The 27,223-nt window shown below is 49.5% G+C and overlaps 1 protein-coding gene across 1 annotated transcript in view; it reads left to right on the top strand.

Annotated features, from left to right (window-relative positions):
• Pdzrn3 (PDZ domain containing ring finger 3) overlaps positions 1-27,223 on the top strand; it is a 204,772-nt gene that overhangs the window by 26,413 nt on the left and 151,136 nt on the right.

Here is a 27,223-nt window from a genome sequence, read left to right as displayed (position 1 = left end):
GTGGCACGTTGGGAACATGGCATCTCACAGCCAGTCCAGCCGGCTGGTCCAGCACTTGCTCAGTGGCTGCCTCCGCAGTTGACTTCCACGGGGAGCTGTGAGTGTCGTGACCACCTCACTTGGCAACACCCTAGGAAAGCCAAGACTTTCCAAGAGACCAGAAACCTCACCTGGAGGCACATGATGCTTGCTGTGTCGCTCTCGGCTCTCTCTCCACACAGTCTTCGCTGGTGTGGCCTGCCCGGAAGTCCACGCCCTTGCGCTCCCTCTCTGTTGGGATTCTTAAGGATGCAGAGCTGCCATCCACAACTGCATTTTCTGCTGTTCTTCAGGCTGTTGTGAGGGGGAGAAGGGAGCTGTCCCTGTTTTGGGCTCCTTGCCCTTGGTGTTAAATGACGCCCGTTAGCAGATGTATTGTTCTGCTTCGAGGCAGAGAACTGGATTCTCTGGGTGCAATGAAAGTGAGATGTAAGCCCCCCGGCCCCCGCTTCCCCAGTAACTGTTCCCCTACCAGCTTCTGTAAATGCACATTCATCTCCAAAGCACTGTGATTCACAAACCCAAGGATCTGGTCACCAAAGCCCTGGCACCTCCGAGGCTGGGCTATCAACAGTCATTCTCTTCTGCATGCTCTTTGTTGAGCTCGTCTTGAGCTCGTCTGTCATTGCTAACAAGGTCCCCTGCCCAGGAGAAAGGATTACTGTCTCCTCCCTCCCAGAGCCAGGCTCCCTTTAGCAGACTGAGCCCCCTGCAGCCCTCCGCTTGTTATTGTTAGGTGGGAGGGTAATGTCCTGAGCCCAGGTCTGCTGCAGAGTGGCATGTGAGGGAACCCGGCGGGCCTTTTATTTAAAGATGGAAGGGCCATGCTTTTTCCTTTAATTTTATTTTGACATAACTTCCCACAGGCATGGATGCTGGTCCACTCTTGACCCAGATATTAGCATCTACTCTGTTTATCCTTCTCTATCTACTCCCCCTCCATTTTTTTTTTAAAGAAACAGAGCGTTATCCTGCATAAGCACAGGATAGTTATCTAAGCCAGGAAATTAACAGTGCTTAATTAGCACTGTTACCTAATCTACAGAATATATTCATAATTCACCAGTAGTCCCCATAATGTCCTTTAGGGCAAAAGAAAATCCACTGTCGTGACTTTTATTCATCTTTCATGTTTCTTTGGTCTTTTCCTTAGAACGATTCTCAGTTTCGTCTTCTGTGCCTCTGATTATTTTATTTACTCAGCAGTGCTGGGGATTGAACCCAGGGTGCTTTACCCCTGAGCTCCGCCTCAGCCCATGCTGTCCTTTATGTTGAGTCAGGGTCTCACCAAGTTGCCCAGGTTGGCCTTGAACTTGGGGTCCTCCTGCCCCAGCCTCCCTAAGCAGCTGGGTTCACAGGCCTGTGTCACGGTGCCTCTGATGTTTTTAGACTGCAGCCAGATCTTTTGGAGAATGTCCCTGTGATTGAGTTTGTCAGAGGTTTTTTTTCCTGCCCCTGTTCTGCAGTAAGCCTATGTTCCAGGGAGCTGCAGCTCACGGCCCAGGCACTGGTGCAGAAGTGTCTGGGCGTCTGTCTTTTATGAGATGCTGCGTCCAGAGCCTCTCTCCAGCAGAGCACCTCCCATTCCTGCCCGCTGGAGTTTCCATGGTGTCCACACAGGGTGCTTCAGCAGGAGCGCTGACCGCAGAGAAGTCTCACATGTACCCTTGTGACCGTTCCTTCACACGAGTTCATTAAGAAAGCATTTTAAAATCGAGAATACCTCAGAAGTGACTTGTGTCTCGTTGAGTTTCTTGAGTGGTGCTTTAAGACAGAGCCAGGTGCCTTTTATCACATTTGGAAGGTGTGTTTGGGGTGGCCTGATGTCACTGATGCTGTGAAGTGCGGGTCAAGTCAGTTTTCGTGGGAGAGGGCTGGGGGGCCTTGCACACGGTGCATTCTAGATGAGGATGCTGTGAGGGGAGACGGCAGGGAGTGCTGGCAGTCAGAATTGGGGCTGGGAATTGCAGAGGGGAAGGCTCAAGGGCAGAGGAGCCGCCAAAAGCTCTGATTGGCAGTGATGCCACTTTCCCTGGGCGCTCAGAGCATGTGCCCCAGGCTGGGTAGCTGCAGCCCTAGGATGGCCTCTAATGAGGGTTAAACGTCCTCTCTCAGCCACAGAGCTGTGGTTTAGTGCCAGGCCGAGGGCAGCCCTCTCCGTGGAGACCTCCAACTTCTTCCGGCTTGTGTCTTCCTGGCAGTACGTGGAACAGCGTGGAGTCTGGGTCCCACCTGCACCCCGCTGCCTGCTGCCACTCTGGATTCTCTTCATTTCTTTCACTGCCTCTGCTGGTGCTGATGGGTATTTGACAGCTCGAAGGAATCAGGAGGACCAAACCCCTCAGGGAGTTTCCTTTTGTGACCGCACCTCTGCCCTCCAAAGGAAAAATTCCAGCCAATTTTTAAAATAAGCTAAATATTTTCATTTTTTTAATTTTAATATTTGGCAGAATGCTGGTATGGGAAAAATTGATGGTATTGATTGTTAATCAAAAGATAGTGTTTTTGCTCTTTTATTTTTAATTTTATAATTTTTTGGGGGGGGTACCAGGGATTGAACTCTGGGGCACTCTACCCGTGAGCCACATCCCTAGCCCTATTTTGTCTTTTATTTAGAGACAGGGTCTCACTGAGTTGCTTTGGGCCTCACTTTTGCTGAGGCTGGCTTTGAACTTGCAATCCTCCTGTCTCATAGAACAATCTTTGCTACGAAATGTGTTTTCAGACATGTTGATGTGAGAACTCATTAGCCAGGTACATGCAACCTGTGTGTCCCCAAAATGATTAGGCATTGATTTAAAAATACAAAGAAATGAATTATTTAGAGCTATCTCTTGTCATAACTTGTTGCAAAATCTTCATGATTCCCGAGTTCTTAGGATAATAGTGGAAAAAACAACCAAGAGCAAGTGCACACCACGTTTGGGATGTGCATTGACTTCTCCCTCCAGCCAAAGGAGATGACTGACACCAGGTTAATTCGCGGGGCACTTGGCGTCTCCAGTGGTTAAGCCGCCTGGACTCCGGAATAGACGGACGTTGCTGGCTCCGTGACCTTGGGAAAGCTTCTCCTCTGAGCGTTGCTTTCTTCTGCAAACCTGGGCCGTACTGTCTGTCCCACAGAGTTGCCATCATGAAATGTTGCAAGCCTCTGGATACTGTAAATTTGGGCCCAGAAAAATTGCCCACAGGGGAGGAGCTGTGTCCCTTGTTCCTGCAGGTCTCTGGGGGCGGGGTCCTGGAGGTCTTCCAGGGAGCCCTCACTTAGATTCTCACGTGGTGGCGTGGTTCCATAAAACTGCAATTACAGTTGTGAACAGACCATTTTAATTTGTTTTGAGGCTTCTTTTTGAAATTAGTGACCCTTTGAATCTGGACCGGGTGAGGGCTGCCGCTTCCTGAGGCCATATAAATCATGATAATTGATCAATCAGGAGTAATTCTGAATTTACGTCCTGGTGTGAACAGCATGGTAATTGATCGCATGTGTGCTGACTTAAGCCTTCTAAAAATAAAGCCCAACAAGTGTGTGTTCAATATCAGCTATTTTTAAAGTGCCAGAACAGATTAGGGTTCCCCTTGTCACATGGACTCCAAGGAATATTGAGATGTTCTTCACATTGTGAAGAACTGGTGTTCCTTGAAGAAAGTCATTCCTTAAGGTTGCGAGTTTCATTGAATTTCCTTTTAGGGTAACACTTTCATACGTTTGCAATGATGTAATTACAGCAACGTAGAAAAATTGAAAACTATGATAAAGAGGCAAATAGAAGCATTTCTACTGAGCATTATCTTGACAAAAATTATCAGTTAGATCATTTAGCAATGGACACAGCGGCCTCCATGTTGGAGTACGGTGGGGCATGGAAACTGCATGTGGAACACATAATATTCCCATTACTTCTTTGAAACTTTAGCTTAAATGACTTGGGAGTACCTCAGGATTAAGCAAGATTTTGTTGCAGGATTATTATTAGATTTCTGATGCTTTGTGTCATTCTTCGAAATATCTGAGTCCTATATGATTATAAGATGATATAAACATAACATAGGCACTGGGACTAGAATCTGAGGTTCAAAGAAATGCAGAAGGGAAGAAATGGAGCAAAGAATTTTTTTCCTTATTTTTATTGAAATCTTGAAATTTCTTAATATTCTCAGTGGAGCAACATCTTAACTTTTGGTTGTTGTATAAAGATAAGTTGGAGAACTAGAATAAAAAGTCTTGCTTTTTCCTTTCCTTTTTTTTGGGGGGGTGGTACTGGGGATTGAACCCAGGGGCATTTAATCACTGAGCCACACCCCCAGCTTTTTTGATGTTCTTGAGACAGAATCTTGCTAAGTTGCTGACTTTGAACTTGCGATCCTCCTGCCTCAGCCTCCTGAGCTGCTGAGATGACAGGCTTGTGCTACTGTGTCTGGCTTCCCCTTCCTTTTCAAGGACTAATGATAATGGTAACAACATTGTATAGGTTACAGTGTCTCCACTCAAATGCCCTAGCCCCAGTCTTGGTGCCTTGAGGACCTGTCCCCTTTGTGTTAAATTGTAGAGAGATCTGATCGCAGAGAGCAAGGATGCTGGATTCTGAGCTTGACGAAGCTACATTCAGAGAAACCTCATCTTGACCTTCACATCCACATCAGTCCTGCTGCTCCTTAGTATTCATTGGCCAGTCTTAACGGACTGTGTTTTGACAAAAATGATTTCTCCAATTACTTTGAGTTAAAGGGCTTGTCCCGATGTACATGTATGAAGGGATCTGCATAGAATCTGGAGGGACTTGTGTGCCTGGGCATGTAAGCACTATTTTGACAGAAGGTCAGCTTGTGCCATTTTACCTTTGTTATGTATGAGACTCAGACAAATTACTGGAGCCCCAGACAAATTGTATTAAGTTTTAAGCTGCTTTGAACATGATCTACTGTTTATAAGAAATGGAAGAGTCTTTGGGGCAGGTAGTACAACCTAAGGAGGCCGCAAGGGAGTCTTCTTTTTTTGACAGCGAGGTTTAGTTACCTGAGATGCACATCCTAGGTAAGCTCAGGTTCATTTGCCTGGTACATGAAGCCACTCAAGTGAGATGCAAAAGGTCTCCTCCATTGGATTATGAGCTTAGCACAATATATAGGGAATTACCCTGATGGAGAGAGAAGAGGATAGAAGGAGGTTGTGTTTGGTTACACAGTTACAATTTTAAGGCATTCAATTATTTGAGTTGTTTGTGACCTTTATTAGAAAAGGATCCCAGATCTCAGAGAGCTTTTAGAACTTGGCAGAGTTTCAACAGGAGAGAGACATCAGGTGTGCCTCCTTTCATTCTGAATTGTCTCTTTCCAGGCTTGATGGGCGTAATGCATGTAAGAAATACAAGCCAGAAGTATATGAAAATACCGTCACACGGTCTCCTGAGAGAACCGACCGTTACACTGCCAAAGATTGCACAGGAGGGTCACTCATGCAGCTCAGCCGTAGAGAGTACTTGCCTAGCTGGTGGGAGGCCCTGGGCTTGATCCCAAGCACAGGGGGGAAAAACTATGCAAGAGAGAAAATTAGTCCTTCTGTGTCATGGGGCAAGGGGACAAAAAACAACCCTTTCATCCAGGGAGTATTCCCAGATTGAGAGGTAGCCAGTCAAGCTAGCTAGCATTTCCTATGGAACAGTAATCCTTCATCACCTGGTCATTTTTTGCCATACATGCACCACCTGTTTAGCTAAACACTTAACATTTTCCTTTAAGCAATGTTAACTTAAATTTATTTTAAAGGGTTAGTGGAAATGGAATTTGTCAGTGTAGGTGGGAAGCCATTTGCACCTGCTGTTAATAGAGGATAATAGTAAAAATAGTTACAAGGAAAACAGTAGATTTCAATTCGATGCTTTGCTTGCCGAGAACTGTGATCCTTGAGCTCTGCTTTCTATTAAGAGCAGAAATTATTCCGTGGTGTTTAGAAGTTGGGATGCTGACTGGGAGTAGCCCAGGGCAGCATTTGGGATGAGGGTCCAATTCTGTTTTCCATCTGGGAAAAGGTTTGAGTGTGTTCCACTGTGGAAAGCCATGGCAATGTCCACTGGGGTTGCGTTTTCTGCAGGTGTGTTACACTTAAACTTCAATTCTTAAAAATGGTGCTGTGAGCACTTAGCCTCACATGGAATCCGTTCAGCAGATATAGCCAGCTGGTTTGATGGACAGTGAAATGACCTGCTCATCATGGCTCCCAAGGGTCCTCACAGCCCAGCCCAGAGCCACCTGAAGTGACGTCCCTGGGAGACACCTAGAGTAATGTAAGTGCTCCCCAAAAGATGCTCCCCAACTCCAGCCTGGTTATCACTCCATGCTCTGGTCTGAGCTAAATGGTTTGCTTGGTGTAGGAACCAGGAACATTTGGAAATAGGAATCCACTGCAGAGAGAAAGAATCCCATCACTGTCCAAGGATTTCAGAGGCCAGAAGCTAAATGTCAGTGTCAAGGCCAGAAATGGGGAAATTCCTCTTTCATCAACAAAGTTTTGTTTTTTGTTTTGTTTTTAATGGCTTTTGGGAAAACTAGACCATCTGTCTGCGTTCCTGTTGTAGGTATGGACCACGTACATTCTCTAGTGGACACAGCCCAAAGCCAGGACAGGCTTCTCAGGCTAGACTGCTCTCCAACAGAGCATTTTGCAGACTTTGGGGTGTTGACCGACAGCAGGAAATACGTTTTTTACGTGACTCAATGTGGCACTCACAGATGGGTCTTTTGTACGTGTATAAAAATGGGAAAAAGTTTCATGAGAGATTTATCCTTACTCCTTTCAGTGCAATCTGATAGTGCTCTTTTATCCTGTTTCTTTTAACGTTCTTGGCCACCTACTAAGTTGACTGCAGTGGCCCACGGTTTGAAAATGTTCTGCTTTGGAACCCAGAGCTACAGTCCAGGGCGCCAGCCCATGCCTTTTTCTGATGCTGTACCCTGGAGTCTGTCCCATCTGCTTATAGCAACTTGGAGTTTCAGCCCATTGCCAAGAGAATGCCGTCAGATTGGATATTAGGATCTATGACTGTGTTTACCAAAAACAAGCTCCCCTACCTGTCAGCCTTGGACTCGCGCACTTCCTGCCTAAGGCCAAGTTCATGGGTACTCCGTGCCTCCCATGGATGATGGTGTCGGACATTGGGCAGTGGCATCATGGTGTCCTTACCACAGAGGGACCCATGCCCAGCCTTGGGAAGCCCAGGTGGTTTGAGTGTGGAGGTCTTGGGGTTTTTTTTTTGGGGGGGGGAGAGGAGAACCAGGGATTGAACTCCAGGACACTCGACCACTACTAAGCCACATCCGCAGCCCTGTTTTGTATTTTATTTAGAGACAGTGTCTCACTGAGTTAGTTAGCACCTCACTTTTGCTGAGGCTGCCTTTGAACTCGTGATCCTCCTGCCTCAGCTTCCCGAGCCTCTGGGATTACAGGAGTGTGCCCCTGCGCCTGGTGCATGTGGATCTTTGGCGTGCAACGTAGCATCCACCCTCCTTGAGGAGATCTGGACCAGCCTGAGGTTTGATGTGGGTGCTTTCCGTGGCACATGCTGTGAGCGTGTTCCAGGTGCTGTCCAGAAGTTTGTGAGTTACACACAGACCTCTGAGTCCACCATCAGTTGGACTCTCCAGTGAGGTCACTCACAAGTATGCAGTTTGGTAGGGAAGGACCAAAGCAGAGCCTGCCTGGGTGTGTATTGCAGGCAGCAGGACGCAGCGGCTGAGCTCGGTGCATCCCCAGTCCCCCCAGCCTAGCAACGTGCCTGGTGCAGGGTCCCATTGGTAGAGTCGCTGCCTGACCCCAGAATAGATTTCTAAGTCACATGATCAACTTCTGAGGGTAAAACAGCAGGCAGGCTAACATTAGAAGCTTTAAAGGCAAGTGACACTGTGTCATGAGGTCTGGGGGACATCCGATACATTGACAACACCTCCCGCAGACAGGTGGAATCTGCCAGCTGTCCGTACAGGAATAGCAGCAGGTTAAAATAGCTTTCTTGCAGCGCCAGGAGGAATTCAGGAACAGAGAGTGCCTTTATTTGGAAACACGGGAGAGAACGGCCTTGCCAGAGAAAGCCCTGATTTTGCTTTAAAAATAAAAAAGATAAATGGCATCACAAGAAAATCAGAAGTTCATTTTCGGGGACTTATAAACTAAATTTTTACAAGAAAGCCTGCCGCATTTATGAATTCCAGTCTTTATCTTTTAAGCAAACATTTTTCTTAGTCCTGTCCAGCCATAGGTTTTGGGAAGTTGTGTTATTTCTGGTTCACTTGCTCGTTGAGAGACGAGAGTGTGGGTTTCCTTTGGCACTTGGGCTTGGTGCCCACGGAGCTGGGAGCTTTGCCACCATATTTGGAAAATATTTAACGTTGGCCACCTTGGTCTCCTTCTTCCTCACTGACCTTTGTCTTGCCTGTGTAAGGACAGTTGTAAGGACATAGACTCAGTCCTGGAGGGCGCTAGTGCCCATCTCTGTGGCAGCACCCAGATTTCTTCCATGGACATTCAGCCACTCTTGTGGCGATGGAATTTTCGTACATGTTCCAGGAAATGATTCCTTTGCCACCGTCGCTTCATTAAACCGAGTTCTCAGGGAAGCCATAAACCACACGGAACATTCAGAGGGCTCCTGCAGGGGGAAATACAAAGAATAGAGTTAATCAAAGGCCTCAGGAAGGGTCTTTGGGGCCTCCTGTTCCTAGATGGCACCCGGAGAGACTGGATGATGGAGATCATGGCCAAGGCCTGCTGTGTGTCTGCCAAGGGGTTGGAGATACGTGTCCTCCGCTGAGAGTGGATGGAGGTCCCCATGGAGAGGACGGTGAGCTGAGCACAATGTAAATCTTCATATAACCGAAAGACCCAAGAGAAGGACTTCAGTAGAAATTTCCCGACATGTTTTCTAATAGCCTTGGCTGATGGAAACTTTAAAACCAGAATCCCTAAGCTCAGGATGGTTGGCCTCACGGAGCTTCATTTTCTTCCCAAACTCTCCGTGGAGTCCTGGAGGGGCCCCTCCTGTGGGATTCTGTGTGGGCAGCTCACAGCTAGAGGGCTCCCTGGACTTGCATGAAAATGGCTTATTTTGAAGGGTGATAAAAAGGATTTTTCAGAAGGCAAACGATAAATAAATACAGTGCTGGTTTCTCTGTCTCTTGGGGTATGGGCTGTGAGTGACCCTTTAGTCACTAAGGTTGCAGGGAGAGGTAAGCGCTCTACAGCGTCAGCGGCTCTTGTTAACACTTGCGGGGATTTTGAGGGCATTTGATATAGCATTTTTGCTTAGGTCCTAACAGGGATGAGCATATCCATGACAGAACACAGTTCTTCCTCCCTCCCTCCATCCCTGAAGTTTGGCAGTGATCATGGAAGACGCTGCTGGCACAAGGCTGCCAGGCTCCACTCGTGAAGAGTTCAGAAGCAAAACCAGAGCATTACAAGTGGACACTTCCCCCGCCTCCCCCCACCATGCACCTCACCAGACAGCGGGAATGCCCTGGCCTTATCAAAGGAATAAAAGGGCAGTGGGCTGGACGCAAAAGCGCAGGCTGATTGTTGGTGGTTTCCCGTTGGCGACCACCTGTGCAGCAGAGCCCCAGCTTGAGATCTCTGGGAGTTTTAAGGGAACTGGACTGGCATCGTGGCCTAGAGGACTGGAGGGGTGGTGCCCGTGTTGCTAACCGTCTCTGGTTTCTGGAGATTGGTGAGTGACTGTTCTGTGACCACAGGTAGCCTGTGTGCTCAGTAAGCTGGTCATGGGTTCCCACAACTGGAGCCCTATGTGGGTTCCTTCACTCTGTCCTTGGTAAACAAGAGGCTGTCTGTCATGCACGGTTCCTTGGGGCTCATACTCCTGCCATGACCTAGTAGGGAGGAGGTCCTAGACGGGTGCAGGCTGGGACGTTTCCCCGTCCTGTTGGTCTGGTGGAGGGCCGTCCCTTCCTGTGTATAGGCTTGGTTTGGGTACTGGAGGGACTCACGGGGCTGGGAGGAGACGCGCTCCTGCTGCTGAGTCCCCTTGACCGAGTGTGATTTGATGGGCCTACAGGGGGAGGTAGAGAGTCTGGAACGTCACCTGTGGACTGGGTTGGGGCCCATGCATATGTTCCCCTTGGAAAGTCTGGAGACCGGTGCTGAGAATAGGGACTCCTACGGGAGGCTCTTGTGGCCAGTGTGGTTACTCGGTGACAGGTTCCCCAGAGATGCTGAGGTGGAAGAACTTCTTCCTTGGGTTCCTTCCCTGTGGACAGTGTGGTGTCCAAGGCCAGCCAGCCGCTGGGTTCAGCTCCAGCTCACCTGTGCTTCACATGTGCAGCCGCCGGCAGGTGCTCCTCTAGATTTCCGTCCTAATGTCGAGAAGATGAGAAGGGCAGCCCCAGGGTCACCAGGGAGGGGTGCTGATGAAATAAGTTACTATGGGGCAAGATTTCAGTGGCTCGTGGAGGAGTTCTGAGACCCAGCAAGCGCTCGACATTGTGATTGTCCCATCTCCGTTGGTGAGCCTCCAAAGGGAGCTTGGCAGTCCTCTTGGTGCCTTGTGTCCCCCTCCCCCAGGCAGTCTGTCCTCATTTCACAAGGGACACCACAGAGACTCCGGTTAAGTGCCTTTTCGTGTCACCCGCCTGGTTGTTGTTGCTACAGATACACATCTGGCTGTGTCCTTTCTTTTATGTCCCAGGCTTAGTACAGACTGTGCACACACAGTGGTCATTAGAAAGACAGAGACCACCAATTATCACAGCAAACAACCAGCTATTTATGAAATAAGAGTTTAGTTTTAGAAAGTTGGAGTAGGGTTAGGAGATAATGAGAATTTGTATACAGCAAGTCATGGCAGTGGAAGGAGTGGATTCTGAGGTCTCTTTATTATAGTCTCAGTTCTTCTGAGTGCTCCCCTGCCCCCCAGAACTATGAAGTGGCGTGGACTGTCTGCGATCCCAGAACCCGTAGAAGTTTTAAAGTGAGTCAGACGCATCTCTGGGCTCTCCTGTCCTCTTTGCCGCTCTCTGAGGCCAGTGCCGCCCAGCCCTCCAGGCGCTTCTCCTTGACCCACAAAGACAAGACGTGCGTGTTCACAGGGGACAGTGGCCCCTCCTTGGTCACCTCTACACGCGTGTGATCCTACTGTCCTCGTTTTTGCCGGGCTTTCCTCTTAGCGTGTCACACAGGCGTGGCTCTTTGGCTTTGATAAGTACACGTGATTACATCACGCGGATGTGATACGGACTTATCCAGTGGTCACCCGCTGACATCCCCCCGTTATTCTGCATTTGGGGGACCTGGAAGCCGTACTGTTTCAGCATCCTTATAAGTATTTTCTGTACCCCTGAGACTTGGCTCCAAGGGGTTAAACATATAATGGACATTCATATGAGTTTAAAAGAAGCATCCACAATAAGTAGATGTCTTTATAATCAGAAAAATAAGATACAGTGAGTTAGATAACTGGAAGAGTTACTGACCTACCACGGATATCCCAGGAGTGGCCTCTCTGGTGAACTGGCCATGGGGGAGGCCCTGCTGTCCCTGGAGGAAGCAGATCTTTGGATGGAGTCCAACCCAGTCCTCTCCTCTGTATGTCCAGTTGTCCTCTGGGGGGACATCGCAAGGTCCTTGGAGTGAGGCACAGGCACAGAGGGTTGGGCAGCCCTGCAGCCTCGTCACGGGAGGAAGAGCAGGACGCCAGGGGCTGAGCCACCTCCTGCCTGGGCTGGCACACTGTGGCGCCAGGGGCCCTGCATCAGGGCTGCGTCATCTATCAAGTTAGAGGTTCTTGGTAACACAGGCACCTGTAAGGACTGGATGAGAGCTCTGGATCTTCTTGCCAAAGATCTCTCTGGCCACAGTGTCTCCTCTGCCCTCTCGTCCCGCCCGTGGCTTCCACGGACTCACCGAGGCCTCCCGTTAGTTCTTCAGCTGTTTGTAGGGACCTAGACCAGGCTTTGAACATCCGTCCCCTCCCTCAGTCCAGACCAACTATGTCCTCACCTGGGCTGGGTTAACAAGCCCCCATAGGGGCCCTTCACAGAATAGAAGAGTCAAGGTTATGAGGTGCCCAAGGACATGGTGGGTGGGGACCTAGGGACATGGAAAGGGCTTTCCTGTCACGGGGGTCACTGCTGCTTTGCCAGATTGGAACATAACTTTTCCTGTATCAGAAGGCGCGTAGCGTAACTATTAGACGTCCCTGTGGCCACACGCACGTGCTCTGTGGCTACTGGGAGCGGTCCATGAGTAGACAGCCTGTCCATTTAGGGCTGGGCCTGCATTCATGGCTCTAAACTGCTGGGAGGTCCGAGAACAGTGGCTCAGTGTTGCTGAAATGACCCTGAGTCGCACGTTATTATAGGTCCTCGGTGGCAGGCCTGCTCCTTGTCTAGCAGTGAGGGCCGCTCCTGCCCAGGGGTGTTTTCAGTGCCCACATTAGGAAAAGCTCGTTGAAGGGTCAGCTCTTGTCAGTTACACACTGGGGCTAATTGTAAACACTTACTCACTTCCAAGTTTTCATCCAAAAAAAATGGAAATCATTACTAGTACTTACAGTGAGTTTGTTGGAATCTGCAAGTTAAAAAAAAAACTTAAAACAAATTTTTGTTCGTACTGGCCTTGGCACACCTAATGGTCTAAACAACTGATACCTTGAATTAATTCCTATTCATTAGCTATTTTTTATATTTTATAACTCACAGGATAAGACTTAGTTCATTTGTTATGCTATAACAAAATCCCTCCTACTAGGTGATTAATAAACAACAGGGATTTCCTGCTCACAGTCTGGGAGCGGGAAGAGTCAGTGTCTAGTGAGACTGACACTCTGCTTGAAAGGTGGTTCATGTTGCTGTGTCCCCACATGGTGCAGGGGCAAGGGAGCCCCTTTCCTCAGGGCACTAGTCCCATTTGTGAGAGTGGAACCTTGACCTTACTTCTTAGCACCGTGGCATTAGATGTTTCGGTCCAGCGTCTGCATTTGAAGGGAACACTTTATTTGCCAGTTTTGGATCACCATGAAAATACCTGAGAAAAACAGCTGAGAGAAGGAAAGAATTATTTTGACTCAAAGTTTTATAGTCTCCCGACCCAACACTGTGGGTCGGGGTGAGAAAGAACGGCGTGGAGGAGTCAGTGGGGTTCAGGGGAGATAACAGGTCCAAAAGCTCGGACAATGGCCGGGGGCAAAGTCCCTCTGCGTTCTAGGTGAGATGTTTGTTCAGTTTGCAGTCTCTCCTTCCTGGATGCAAGTCTAATCTTCCCTGGTTAATGACATTTCTCTACAAAGATGAAAGGCAATGGGGTTCCGTTTTGGTGGGTGGAGCCTCAGGTAGATAAGGAACTTGAGGAAAACCCTTCTCTGGATCCAGGATGGGGCAGGGGGCTGGGGAGGCCGGGGTGGCCCTGAGGCTGCAGTTTGGCACATGTGGCCTGTCACGGCACCATGCTCTGGGGTATCATTTTCTGCGCCCCAGCACTGGCCTTTAAATTGAGACTTGCCATCCCTCATGGATGTGGGCAGTGTTACAGGACAATGGGCCACCAGAGGTGGCTTTTTCAGGCTCCACATCCCTTTGAGCTCTGCAAACGGGGAGTCATCTGTGAGCTGTCTCGAGGACCAGCCGTGGGGTCACAGACCCCAGCTCAGCTCACCAAAGGGCGGGGCTCGGATGGCTCTGTTCTGAGGTGTGGCTCAACAGAACCTCGAGACGTTTCATTTTGTTTAAGAAATAGGTAATAGGTTCATATGGCAGAGAATCTCTACGCTCAGAGGGTTTCATCTTTTTCATAACAGGCAGTGAGTGTCAACAGCGTGTGGAACCCTGTCTTTTGTAACTGGTGTCTCTTGGGCCAAGTCAATGCCAGTTGGTGCCTTTCGGCTGTTTGCAGCGATGTGTTGATTCGGCTGGACTCCTCAGGGTCACTTCTGGTTTTCAAGGGACCCGGAAGGCTGGGAGGCACTTCTGGGCCACCCTCTGCATTCACTCAACCCCCGAGTGTGGTCATGTGCTCCACGCGCCATGCGAAGCTTTGTACGGGCTTAGCCAGAGGCACGTCTGTCCTGGAGCAGGCTCTCCTGGTGGCAGGAGATTAGCAGTCAAGAGGCTCCGAGAGAGGGGTCAGAGTGCGCTGGCAGGGCAGCCTGTCGCCCAGAAGGTAATTAACGTCCCACAGTGTCCCCTTCACAGGCTGCATGTCAAGTACCGGGCAGGGCTGGAGCAGGCCCTTGATCCCGACAACTGCAGGATCTCTGGGGTGCCAGGTGGAGGAGACTTGCCCCTTCATCACCGGCTTTCCTGCCTCCTGCAGAGCATGCTTGGCAGAGGGTGTGCCGGGCACAGGACCTGCCCTCCCCCAGGTCCAGCGCTGGCAGCTGGGCAGGCAGAGCGGAGGCCTGTCTTGAGGACGGTGGAAACACCCTTCTGATTTGTAGTGAAATTTTTAAAGTGTTCCAACGTGGTTCCTGCTTAGAGCTGAGGGTGGTCACCCTGCTGGGAGGCCAGTTACATATTCATGTGCACACACGTATGTGCTTATATGTTAAAGCCTTAGAAAGTGTTTCTGGAGGGCTGGTATCAGTTTAGAAGATGAAAAGTCCTCTGTGACATGGACTTCAGCCATTGATGTGTACCCAGAGAAAGGGGCTGTCAAGCTTTTCCTGTAAAAGGCCCGTGGTCAATGCTGGCTCTGGGGCCACGAGGTCCCTGTTGCTGTGTCCTGCCTCTGCTACCGTGGTATAGAAACAAACCCAGACAGTTTGTAAACCCATGAGCTCAGATGTGTTCTAATAAAACTTTATTTAAAGAAATGGTGGTGGGCCAAAGTGGTCTGTAGGTGGAAGTTTGCTGACTTCTGCTGGAAAGTTTTGCTTCTGAAATGCAGCCCTGGCTCTGCGGCTGTGGCTGCATCTCCTCTTAGAGGACAGTTCTCCCTAGGTTTTGCTTCTGGTCCTCTTAACATACCTGCGTTTTACCTTGTCACACGCTGCTCCTCCCAAAAAAGCACATCCTGGAGTTTTCCCTTTTTTTTTTTTTTTCTGGAACCAGGGATTGCACTCCAGAGCGCTTAACCTCAGAGCCACCTCCCCAGCCCTTTTTATATTTTATTTAGAGACAGGGTCTCACCGAGTTGCTTAGCGCCTCACTAAGTTGCTGAGGCTGGCTTTGAACTCGTGATCCTCCTGCCTCAGCCTCCCGAGCCCCTGGGAACGCAGGCGAGCGCCACCACTCCTAGAGATCCTGGGGTTTGCTGTATACTCGCTCGTCTTCCCTGGCAACAGAGGGCCTGCAGCTCCTGCCTGGCTGTCGATCTGCGGGGGCGGTTCTGTCCTGCCAGAGTCACCTTAGGACTTCAAAGAGGCCTGCCTTTGGGACAGGGAAGAATGACCCGTGCCTTTGTGAGCCCCACTGGTTTCCCGCCGACTAGCCACAGCCAACCTCCCGTCTTGCTGTGGGCTCAGAGGGGCCCGGGGCGGGGACACACTGTGGGATCCTGGCGAGCTGGACCCTGCCTGTGCTGATGAGCCCTGTGGTCCTTTCCTACTTCTTCTCCCATCTCCAGCCCTTAAGCTCTGGGGACCACCTTTTCAAAACTGCAGGAGTTTGTCCAGGTGTCCCATGAAGCTGTTGAGATCCAGATGATAAGCAGGCAGTGTTTTCAAACGTGGGCCTGCCTGGTTTTTGTTAGAGTTGGGGTGGGGATGGAACACGAAGCTGCTTTGCTGTTAATGTAATTATTGCCATTTGTACCCGTTAGTTGCTGTTTGGGGACAGCACTCCTTGGGGGGAACTGCTGTCTTGCTGTTGGCAGTGACTCAACTGTTCTAAGATCCAGGATGCCACCAACAGAGGTTGATTTATCTATATTTTGACAGGCAGAGTGTGCAGTGTGATTTATGTGAGTCGTTGGTGGAGATCACCAGGTAGCTTGGTTCCCTGGTGTCCACAGGTGGTTTTGTTTGTTTGTTTTTAGTCATACATAACAGTGTTTTTTGACACTGTACATACATGGAGTGCAACTTCCCATGCTTATGGTGGTACATGATGTGGAGTTTCACTGGTCGTATATTCATACATGAACATAGGAAAGGGATGTCCAATTCATTCCACTGTCTTTCCTGTTCCCGTCCCTCTCCCTTCCCTTCATCACCTGTGTCTAGTCCAGTGAACTTCTAGTCTTCCGCTACCCTTCTTATTGTGTGTCAGTATCCATATATTAGAACTTTTGGCCTTTGGCTTTTAGGGACTGGCTTATTTCACTTAGCGTGATAGTCTCCAATTCTAGCCTTTCACTGGCAAATGCCATAATTTCATTCTTCTTTATGACTGAGTAATGTTTCATGGTATATACAGACATTTTCTTTATCCAATTATCTGTTGAAGGACATCCATTGTTTATGGCAGCTCAGTTCACAGGTTTTGAGGCCTTGGGAGATGAATGTATTCCAAGAAATGAGTTGCCTTTTGTCTCTTCTGTAAGTCAACTTGAATCTACTGGAGAAGACCTTGGGATTGGATTTCCGCCCAGCTGGGTTATCAGCTAGCAATTTAACCACAAGAACTTTGATCATTTGAAAGTGCTTTTAAAATCTTTGAAACAGGGATAAGAGAGATCAATCAGTGTGGCCACACATTACGAGATCAATCCTGGTAAACGTGATAGCTGTGAACAGATTGTGTTATCGAGTTTGTTATCGAGTTTGAAGAGAGGGTGATCATGAACCCCCAAATCCTAGCTGTTCACTGCAGCCTACTTATCTGTTGCAGAAGCCAGGTGCCAAATGGAGTAGCTTTTAAGATCCTCTGGCCCCAAACTTAATATTCTGAAAGCCATGTTGTCACTTGCCTGTGACACAGCACAAAATGGCCCACGATGGTTCTGCCAAACCTAGCAGGCTTCTTCCATTCCTTACCCTGCCTGTCCTGTCCCAGCCTGAGACTCTGAAAGGAGCGGACCTAGCTGTGTGTAGGCAGGACCCGGGACACACTGGTGACACCACTTCCTGCCCTGAGCAGCTGCTCAGAGGTCAACTCTCAGGGCGAGGCCACCTGCTCAGGACAGATCAGGTGGAGGGAGCCCTGGGGCGCTTCTCTCCAGGCAGGGGCTCTGGTCTGCAGCTGTGGCTTTGATTGAAAAAGTATGTGGCCCTCCAGAGTTGACTCCCACCAAATGGCACTGGTCTTTGAAAAATGTCCTTCAGCACGGCCCCTGGGGAACATGTTGACTTAAGGATTGTGCCCTTGCTTAGAAGCAGGATGGTGACCACAGCAGAATTGCCCCTCACCCAAGGCATTTGCTATGAAAGTGTCTTCTGTTAATATGTTTAAGGATTTATAACGAAAACAGAGCCGTTCTAAAATAAAAGGTCATTGACATGAGCAGCAGCGGTGGACGATGCTATCTGTTCTCTCAGATAAGGGCGTTGTCGCAAAGGTACGATTTATGGTAGTAATACTGAGTAGCGGACCCCGGCAGGTGATAAATCACTTTTGTCAACAGTAGAGATTGAGGAAGGAAAAAAAAAAAAAAGATACCAAGTCCTTTTACAAACAGGAAAGTAGGGTCACTCTGGAGCATTTAGTTTGTGGGAAATATAGTACAGGACATTGCCGAAGGCCTGAGACCGTGTGTGCTGTTGAATGTGACATTTTCATCTCATTTTGGGGCGAATCATGGTTAAGACTTGACTTTCATCAAAACGAATAGTGGAAAACTTAGTCCAGGTGTTACACAGCCCATCATAATGCCTTCCAAGGTAGACTTGCCGTGCATGTTAAATGTGTAGCTATGATGACAGTGAACGTCAGCGTCTCAGGGGCTGGGGATATAGCCCAGTTGGTAGAGCGCTTGCCTCACATGCACAAGGCCCTGGGTTCAATCCCCAGTTCTGCCCACAGCCAGGAAGATGAGCAAACACAAGCAACTGGAGTTCAGCCACAGGGTGAGAACAAAGCTTGCACTGTAGGAGGCTTCTCGGGGGGCCTCCAGGGAGGCACAGGGAGCCCAGGCCCCCCTCCCAGGTGCCTTCCTCTTCCTGGTGGAAATTGGATGCAGTGGCCACGTGGCTGGACACTCCCAGGGCTGCCTCTGTACTCCTTGGAGGTGGGAAGGCTCCAGCCCACATCAGTCAAAGGCTATCTTTCCAGGAAAGCTGGTCACTTAGAGAGATGGGTTTTCTTTCTTCTCTGGGGGACTCTTGGCACATGGCTATATCAGTGAACCTCCTCGGACTGGCTGTCACATCATGAGAGTCTGCAGCCACACCAGGTGCCTGGGAGGCCCCCCAGCGTGAGGTCCCATCCGTTTATTTTCAAGAATCTTCCTCATGACCAGCACAGAATGACCTATTCCCGTGACCAGGAAGAGAACAGGAAGCCCTGCTCTCCGGGGTCCGTCCAGCCCTGGTGCTCCATGAGTGGGGTTCATTGGCTTAGTCGTTGTCGAGCTGTTCCTTTGCTCATTCGTCCACGTGGAGAGCACTCGAGACCTTCTGTGCCAGCCGCTGCCCTCGATCCGCGGGTGCAGCAGAGAGGACGCTGGCCCACGTCTCAGGGGTAGAGCTCGGCAGCAGGCCAACCAAGTGTGAAGAAGAATGGTGTTGAGGAAGGGGACGGACGGTGGGAGGTCCAGGTGACAGCATTTTCTCAGCCACTCTGAAGTATTCTTGTCCTAGCCCTTCTCCAGTTCCTGTCCTTTATCTTCAGAATAGCTCTGAGCGGGTGCCCAGGACTGCCACCTCCTTCTGACAGAGGAGGAATCAAGGCCTGGTGTTGTAGGGACTCAATAGGCAGATGGTGGGTCAGAGCTCCTGCCCTGAGCACAGATCCCTTCCCTTCACAGTGGCCTCCCCAGCCTAGCGTCCCCCTGTCTAGGCCAGCTCCTTGGCCGGAGGAGGCTCAGAGTGTCAGCAGTCCCTTAGGACTGGAAGCACCCAGCTGATAAGCACCAGGGGGCGGGGAGCTCAGCCTCAGGGGCTGCAGGAGAAGCCCCAGACCTGGGGACAGGCGGCTGGGAGCACTAGGTCGCAGTGCTGAGGGCATGGCGCCCTGGAACTCCTGGGTGGCCTTGGCATCTATCCACAGGCTGAGTGTGAATTCCTGCCCAGGCAAGGGGCTCCCAGAGCCCTCACCCAGGAGCAGCTGGGCTGGGTTGTGGGAAGGTAGAGAAGGCTTTGGGCAGGGCAGCTTGTTCCTGCAGAGGCCTGGACTCCTCAAAGAAGGCGATGACCAGAGGCAGGAAATCCATACTGTCCTACAGGGACGCAGTGGGTAGAGGGCCCTGCTCCACCCCCTTCCTAAAGGTCATTAACTTGCTCACTCTCCCGTCACCTGGGGGTTTGAGAAGCTGGTTCTCCATGGCACGTGTCAATCTTGAGCTGCTTCTTGTTCCCTTCTAGGGACTGAAATTGTTTTTTAAAATCATTTATTTATTTTAATGAGGGCAGTAGGATAGCAGAATGAATTTTGATTCATGTACCAGATGGCAGCACAACTTTTTTCATTTCTGATTGTGCACGTTATAGCGTCACACCCTATGTGCAGTCACACGTATGCCGAGGGTCATGATGTCTAGGGACTGAAATTTTTACACAGGACTTTCCAAAACCTGATTCCCCCTGATAAATTAAAAAAAAAAAAAAAGAATTGAACACGACTAACTAGGGGGCCGCAGTGTGACAAAGAGATGCCTGTGATGGGGAACCAGGGGACTTGGATCAAACTTTTAGCAGTAGCATGTCATTTGGGCACTTGTTTTCCTTTCAAGGACTTAAGTTAATTTTTGTTTTCTTCACCTGGAAGTGAGGCTAATGGTATCTACAGACAGGGAGATCAGGGACTGGCACTTCAGTTACCCTTCCCCTGTTGGAGTGCCAGTCTCTTAAAAACTGCAGAGGCTGCTAATTTGGGGCTTGCTCCAAAATATGCTTGTCATTGGTTTTCGCCATCACGGGACTCTAGCTGTTGCTCGGTGCCGTGGTTGAGCGTTTCATTTGCTGTCATGGCGCAGCAATGAGCTTAGGAGCTCCTGTTATTGAGAGAGTGTGCCACGGATGGGGCTTGGTTGGCAGCCAGCAGTTTCTGACCCGCCCTTCCTGCCCCGTACAGTGGCCCTGGACTCCGAAGCTTGCCACTGTCCCATCTCACTTGGGGACTGTTCAGAAGGTCGTTTGGGATCCTTTTAATAGTGGCACGTGTTTACCAGAATTCTGCTGGGGAGTGATTCTCTGCCTGGGATTTGCAGAGATAACCCACCTGTCTGACCTCCAGGTAGCTCAGAGACTCTGAAACTCCTCTAGTCAAAACTGGCCGGTGTTTCCTGCTTCCAAGATGAAGAAGGAAGGGCAGGCCAGCAATGAGTGTCCATTTGTGGAACAACTATGGCCTCTTGATTTTCCCAGAGAAGACTAACAATAAAGGCACTAAGGGCTCTATAGGGCTTTGACCTTGAATTTAAAAAAGACGGCACCTCTCTTGTGGGTGATCATACTGTGCTTCCTGGAGGTGGGCAGGTATGTGGGGGAACTGCACCTGTTACAGGTGAGATCACCGTGGTGGTGTGTGGCTGTGGTTTCCGCAGCCATTTCTTCTTGCCCCCGGCCTCCCGTGGCTCTTTGCTGGGCTGGCTCCTTCTTATCCTGAAGATCTCACAGCTTGTACATGAGCTGGCAGACGGGCCCGCTGCCTCCCCTGTTGAACGGCCTTGCTCACCTGCGGTTTTCCCAGTGTCTCTCCCTTCCTTCCTTAGGTTATTCCTCACTTTATTTCTTTTTGAGTATCAGGTTTCTGGGTTGGTCGTGGATATTGAATTGGATCGATTGCTCGGTCCCCACCATTCAGGCATGTGTTAGTTGGTTTCTCTGTTGACAGTAACACAGCACCACAGCCTGGGTCAGTTTATAAAGTTGTGAGGTTTGTATTGCTTTAGAAATTCAGGGTCCAGGGGCCATGTCTGATGGTGGCCTTCTTCCTGGCACAGTCCTGTGGTGACCCAGGACGCATGGCAAGAGACGCATGGCAAGAGACGGGGTGTGTTTGTGTTATTCTGGTGTCTCTCTCTCTTATAAAGCCACTAGTAATTCAGTCATGGGGGCTTCACCCTGGTGGCTTGTTGGACACTAAGCACTTGCCCAAGACCTCGCCTCTAAGCATCACAGTCGGGTAAACTTGTGGCATCTTGATCACGGTGGGGGTGACATTTCAACATGTGAACACGTGGTATGGGGGGGTTCTGCTCCAGCCCATACAAACTGTGTGGACCATGAGCACCACCCCCGCCCCGGGCAGGGCCCAGTCTTTGCCTTTCTGGTGCAGAGCCCGATGCAGCACAGCCCTATGCTCATATCTTAGGAAGGAAGATAGGAGCTGAGTGTTACAGACGATGCTGCTTGGATTGAAAGGCAGGGAACAGAGTGCAGGAGAACTTGGAGAAGTGAGGGTTGTACAGCACACTCTCACGTGAGTCTGGCGCTTGCTGGCTGCGTATAGAATTCTGAGTGCTGTTGGCCCCTCCATAGGACTCTGGGGCATTCCCTCCCCCAGTGACTCTGAATGAGAAGGAATTTCCCTGCTTGTTCTGCTTGAGCTGAATTGATAAAAATCTATTAATCATCAGTTTTACTTTAAACCCCAGAGAAATTTTTAGACTTTACAAACGCAGCCCATGAAGTTGAACTTGTATTTCTAATGATCATACCCGGCATTTGTGTGCAGATTTTGTAGTTACTCATTTTTAAAATCCTTACACTGTATCCATCTGCAGTTTGAAAGACGTGTGGCTCAATCCCATCTTGTGCACTGCGGAGCCTGGTGCCTGGGGGTGATGTAGACATTGTCTGCCTCGAGTGGATGTACCCAGGTGCATTCTGCAAAGATCCCCCTTCAGTGACAGATGTCCGAATTGTTCAAACTACCAGATTCTTAAAACGTGTTCCCTCCTTGCCTTGCCCCGTGGGTGGGCCTGAGCATTGTGGTTCCACATGACCTTTGTGTCAGGCATGCCTAACCGACAACTACAGTTCTCTCTTCTGTTTCTCCACCAGTCCAGCTCTTTAGGTATTTCGACTTAGAAGTAATAGAAATTTTAAACCTCAGCAGCTTAAACACGTTGCCTGTGTGTTACCTTAGGTACAAGGATTGGCAGAGTGGATCAAGGTCTTTGTGGCCATCCTTAGCACAGCAATGTGGTTTTCTCACCGTCAAAGCATGGCTGCCATAGGTCAAGGCATTGCATCTAGACACCACCGTCTCCAGAGACACCACCAGCAAGATAGCATATCCTTGTCTCTACATCTGCAAAGGAATCCTCCAGTTGGGATTTATTTACTTTTCTGCCATCAAAGTAAAGAAACAAAAGAGAAGAGTATGGAATAAGTAGTCATTGCCTTGTCAAGTTCACCCTGTTGGAGTCCCCTTCACAGGTGTGACTAGTTTTGATTTTACTTGTTTTTATTTTCAGATAATGAGCTTCATCCAAAATCAGAACAAAGTGATGGTTCTTTTTTTTTTTTTTTTTTTTTTGGACATACAGTTGTTTATTACACGCGATCAATTGAATAACACAGGTTGCACATGTGCAAATATTTCTGTATACATATATATGCATATGCATACGTATTTATACTCACATACTGGAAGGGTTCAAACTAAAGTGCTAACTATAATTTTTAATTTAAAAATTATAATACAAATGTTCATAGTATATTTCTTTTAAATTGAGCAAGTGTTATTTTTAATTTTTTCTATGTTTGATATCCAAGATTGAATGACACTCTAGATTCTGATTCTGTTTCAAATATGTTGGTTTTTAGACCAATTGTCAAGCAGAAGAATTTTGAGGGGGTGAAACCACATCTGGACTTTGGGGGATCTTATGTTCTCCTTCTGAGTGGTCCCCCCACACCCACCCCCCCCCCGAGAATTTTATGGGTACAGCTGCTCTGTAAGTATTCATGGTAAACGTCCCACTCACAGGCTTTGTGAGTGCTCATAGGATTTGGGGGGTGGGTAATCAGGGATTGAACTCGGGGGCACCCATGGAGCCACCTCCCCAGCCCTATTTTGTGTTTTATTTAGAGACAGGCTCTCACTGAGTTGCTTAGGGCCTCACTTTTGCTGAGGCTGGCTCTGAACTCGAGGTCCTCCTGCCTCAGCCTCCAGAGCCACTGGGATTACAGGGGTGTGGCACTGCACCCTGCTGGATAGAATTTTCAAATTGCATTTTAATCCAGAGATTTGTGAGCCTGACTGGTGGTTGGCTGAGGTTCTCTGTATTCCTTGTTCTAGAAGAGGCGTCGTTTTGTGGAAACCAGGGAAGGGAATTGGTTTGCCGAGCCTAATTGTGAAGCTGCATAATTCACCTCGCCTTCCCCCTCCCCCTCCCCCTTCCCCCTCCCCCACCTCCCCTCTTCCCTCCCTCCCTCAGTACAAACACAGGACCTTGCTGGGATCTCTGACAGCTCTTCCTGTCCTGCATGGAGACCTCAGCCGCACACTCCTGGCCTTTTCTCCTAATGGCGTCATCCTGGATTCTTGGGACTTCAGATGTTTGATTTTTCTGGAGTTGAGAAGAGGACGGAGTTTATTTGTACTTCCCTTTAGATGTCACTCATTTCTTTGACATAGAAATCCTTATCTCCCAGGTTAAGCCTCAGAGCAGGGTCTGAGGAATAAAGACAAACCTGGCTTTTATTGGAACAAGTTTTTTTTTTTTCTTTTTTAAAGCAAACATGGTTTCAGCACGGAGTCGGTTTGGAAGCCTGCAGCCCCGCCCATCTGCCCAGGAGCTGGCTCAAGTTTAAAACAGCCTCCGGTTTTCCCACCTGCTCTTGGGGACAGCCTGCAGAGGCATTAGCTGGGGGCTCATCCCCTTACCCCTTTACATGGGAAGCAAAGGTCTGCAGGGAAAGGGACTGGTTGACTTCTGCTTCTGTCTGGTGGATGTGGCATTTCCCAACAGCCCTAGGGGCAGGCGCTGTATACAGTGGTGCATAGTGCTCTCTGATACTGCACCTACATGGGTAACTTTGATATTGTCAAGCCATCGGCTGTGGCAGTAACGATTGTGACAAAGAGGGTGATGATCAACTTGCCAAGATGTTTATTGAGCACTTACTGTATGCACGGCAGCCAGCTGACAGTTGTACTGGCAATAGTAATTTTTGCATTGTCCCATTTTGCAGATGGGGTGCCTAAAGGTGGACTCCCCTGCTCACGTGCTGATGGGCGGGCGGTAGGGGAGGCATCCTGCCCGCTTGCTGGCTTTCACACCTGGGTTCCCTCCACAGCGCCTTCCCAGGCTGTGGCACATAGAGAGGGGACGTGACCCAGAAGAGAGAAGCCACAGGGGTCTGGACCCTCCGGTGGGCTGAGGGCCTTGTCCAGAGCAGGTAAAAAGAATTCCTCCTCCGTCCACCAGAGAGAGGGTGGCGGGGAGCTGGAGAGCCAGGACCAGGGCAGAGCAGCGAGGCCGGGGAGGCACAGACCCCAGACCACTAGACACACTTGAGGTTGACAAAAGGCTAGGGGAGAAGGGGCGTGTCCAGGTCGCAGCGCATCGATGGATGGACAGAATTGCAGTGACTCCTTGTGGTTGTGATCCTGGGCTCTGGAGCCAGCCTGCCTGGGTCCTCGCTCCACCTCTCCTTGCTGCGTGATTTCAAGCAGATTGCTTTCCTTCTCTGGGTCTCAGTTACCTCCTTGTAAAATTGGGATAGTGATTACACCTTATGTTATTAGAGCTCAGTAAGCCTTTAGAGCAGGGCTCAGAAGCCATGTCTCTTGAGGGCCTGAGTGATGATAAAGACTATTACGTGTGTGGTCATGCCCCCTCTGTCCTGACTGCCCAACATCCGCTGGACATTGATGGAGTAGTTGGGACTTTGAAAAATCTCTTATCTGTGCTGGGAAGTGTGAAGAAACCCATTGTAGGCAAATGTGGCTTGGTTTATAAGTGAAATTGTGTAAAACGGCAGCCACAGAGTTAGGTAGAGTTAGACTTCAGACTCTAAATGGCCAGCGACCATCAGACGCAGAAAACAGGTACTTCTTTAATATCAACATGAGGTTTTTGGTCTGTGAATATGACATAGAGGTGTGTCATTTCTGAAGACTGCTTACATTTCCCCAGATGCTGCTTTTGATTTATCCAGTTCATCCACCTTTTTTTTTTTGGCTTTTTAAAGTGTGTGTGTGTGTGTACACGTGTGTCTGTGAGCACGTGCAGCCCTGGGGACTCCAGGACCTTATACAAGCTAGGCAAGTGCTCTACCACTGAGCTACATCCCCATCCCTTTTCCCTTTTTATTTTGAGACAAGGCATTGCTAAATTGCTGCAGGCTGGCCTCCAACTTGTGATACTCCCACCTGGACCTCCCTAGTTGCTGAGATTATGTTGTGCACCACAGCACCCAGCTCATCCACGTTTTTTTTAAAATAGAAAATACAGTGTAGCAAGTTGTATCCTGTGGTTAAATAAGTACCACCAGAAAGTCTGAAAGCATCACTTCCCTTTGTAGGAAAAGGGTGAAGGTGAACTGCAAGTGTGTATTGATGTTGTGCTTTGAAGAAGGTAGGATTCTCCCTAGGGTGAGCCGTGACCGAGAGCAGGCTGTGACCCCGAGGTGCAGTCCCATTGAAGGAAGGCCAGGAGGAAGGGGCCATGGACTGCACCTGGCTGACCTTGGCAAATACGGTCTGCAGGCGGGAGGAGGGTGTCCCACAGTTTCTCTGAGAGGACAATTTGGTTTCTCTGTGATGACACTTGTACCAAGTTGTAATTATTTAACATCACAGTAAGCAATGAGGAGAAAGAGGTTGGTTTGTTTTGTTTTGTTTTGGTACTGGAGGGGTGCTTCACCACGGAACCACATCCCCAGCCCTTTTTTTATTTTTCATTTTGAGGGTCTTGCTAAGTTCCTGAGACTGACCTCAAACTTGCAATCCTCTTGCCTCAGCCTCCTGAGCCTCTGGGATGACAGGCGTGCACCAGTGCACCCCACCCTCTGATGTTCGTCAGTTTTCTTCCCTGAGTAGACACAGGTGGGCAGGAGCTCCGGCCCATGTGCCCACACACCTGCCTCAGTTGCAGAGCACCTCCCTGTGAAGATCGAGTGCGGCTTCTTCTCCTGCCTTCAGCCTGTGACGGGCATTGTGTTTCAACCTTGATTCAGTGTTTCTCAGAAAATGTCAACTTCTTTGCAAAAGAATGGACTAGAGGCTCCAATGTTGGGAACTAAGGAGAGCTTCCACACTCAGGCGCCTGTGCATAAAGATGCACTGGAGCTGTTTCCGTGAGCGCAGAGAAACCCCATCCCTCGCCAGGGCAGCTCTGGAGCTTGGCGCCCCTGGCTGGGCCTAGAGAGGGCAGCAGCCCTTTCCCTTCTCGGGATGCTGAGCACTGGTTGCTGCAAAACTCCTTCCGCCATTGCCACTGGACAAGATGTCCCTGTCCCCGTCCTCATCAGTGCACAGGATGGACTGGGTGCCAGGTGCAGGAGCTTCTCTGGCAGGGGCGAGTCTCACTGGTTGAGCGGCATGAAGCCTCCAGAAGGTTTGCGCCGCTCTTAAAAGAAGCTGCACCAAACCAACTTGGTGAACACAAAGACGTTGACGCGCTTGCAGGATGCAGGATTTTAACTCATTCAAATCTCATAGAAAATATGTATTTCTTTCTACCATATGGTAGACCCGTGAGAAGGGAAGGGTCCCAACTGGAGGGGAGAAAGTCCTTCTGTAGGGTTTAGCATCTGGATCCTCTGACATGGTTGCTAATGGACTCACTCACTTAATTTTCAGTTTTCACAGTTATTGTGTAGTCTCTTTCATGTTCTTGTCTTCTTGAGATGGTCTCACAAACAACCTAGATTAAGCAAAGAGATTTGAAACTGCTAACCCCACTTCATGTGCAAGGGTCCTGAGGTGGGTCTGTATTAAGGAATCTTAATAATGGAGCCCATGACCTTCAGAGCATGACTGAGACTCAGCAGGACCCACACAGAAGCATCTCTCTTCCAAAGCCTCCATCTCTGCAAAGTTAATCTGTTGCTGATGCACAGAGATCTAGCTGCCCAAGGCCATGTCACCCCAAATTGGGGGAAAGGTGCAGACACGAGGGAGGGACAGAATCCACAAGGTGCTCTTCAACTCCATGGGATGAGTAGGTCGGGTATTTCTGGTTGTAGAGCAA

This window comes from Marmota marmota, unplaced genomic scaffold (genome assembly GCF_001458135.2).
Source record: "Marmota marmota marmota unplaced genomic scaffold, marMar, whole genome shotgun sequence".
Lineage (NCBI taxonomy): Eukaryota > Metazoa > Chordata > Mammalia > Rodentia > Sciuridae > Marmota > Marmota marmota.
This window is presented reverse-complemented; position numbering and strand designations above follow the sequence as displayed.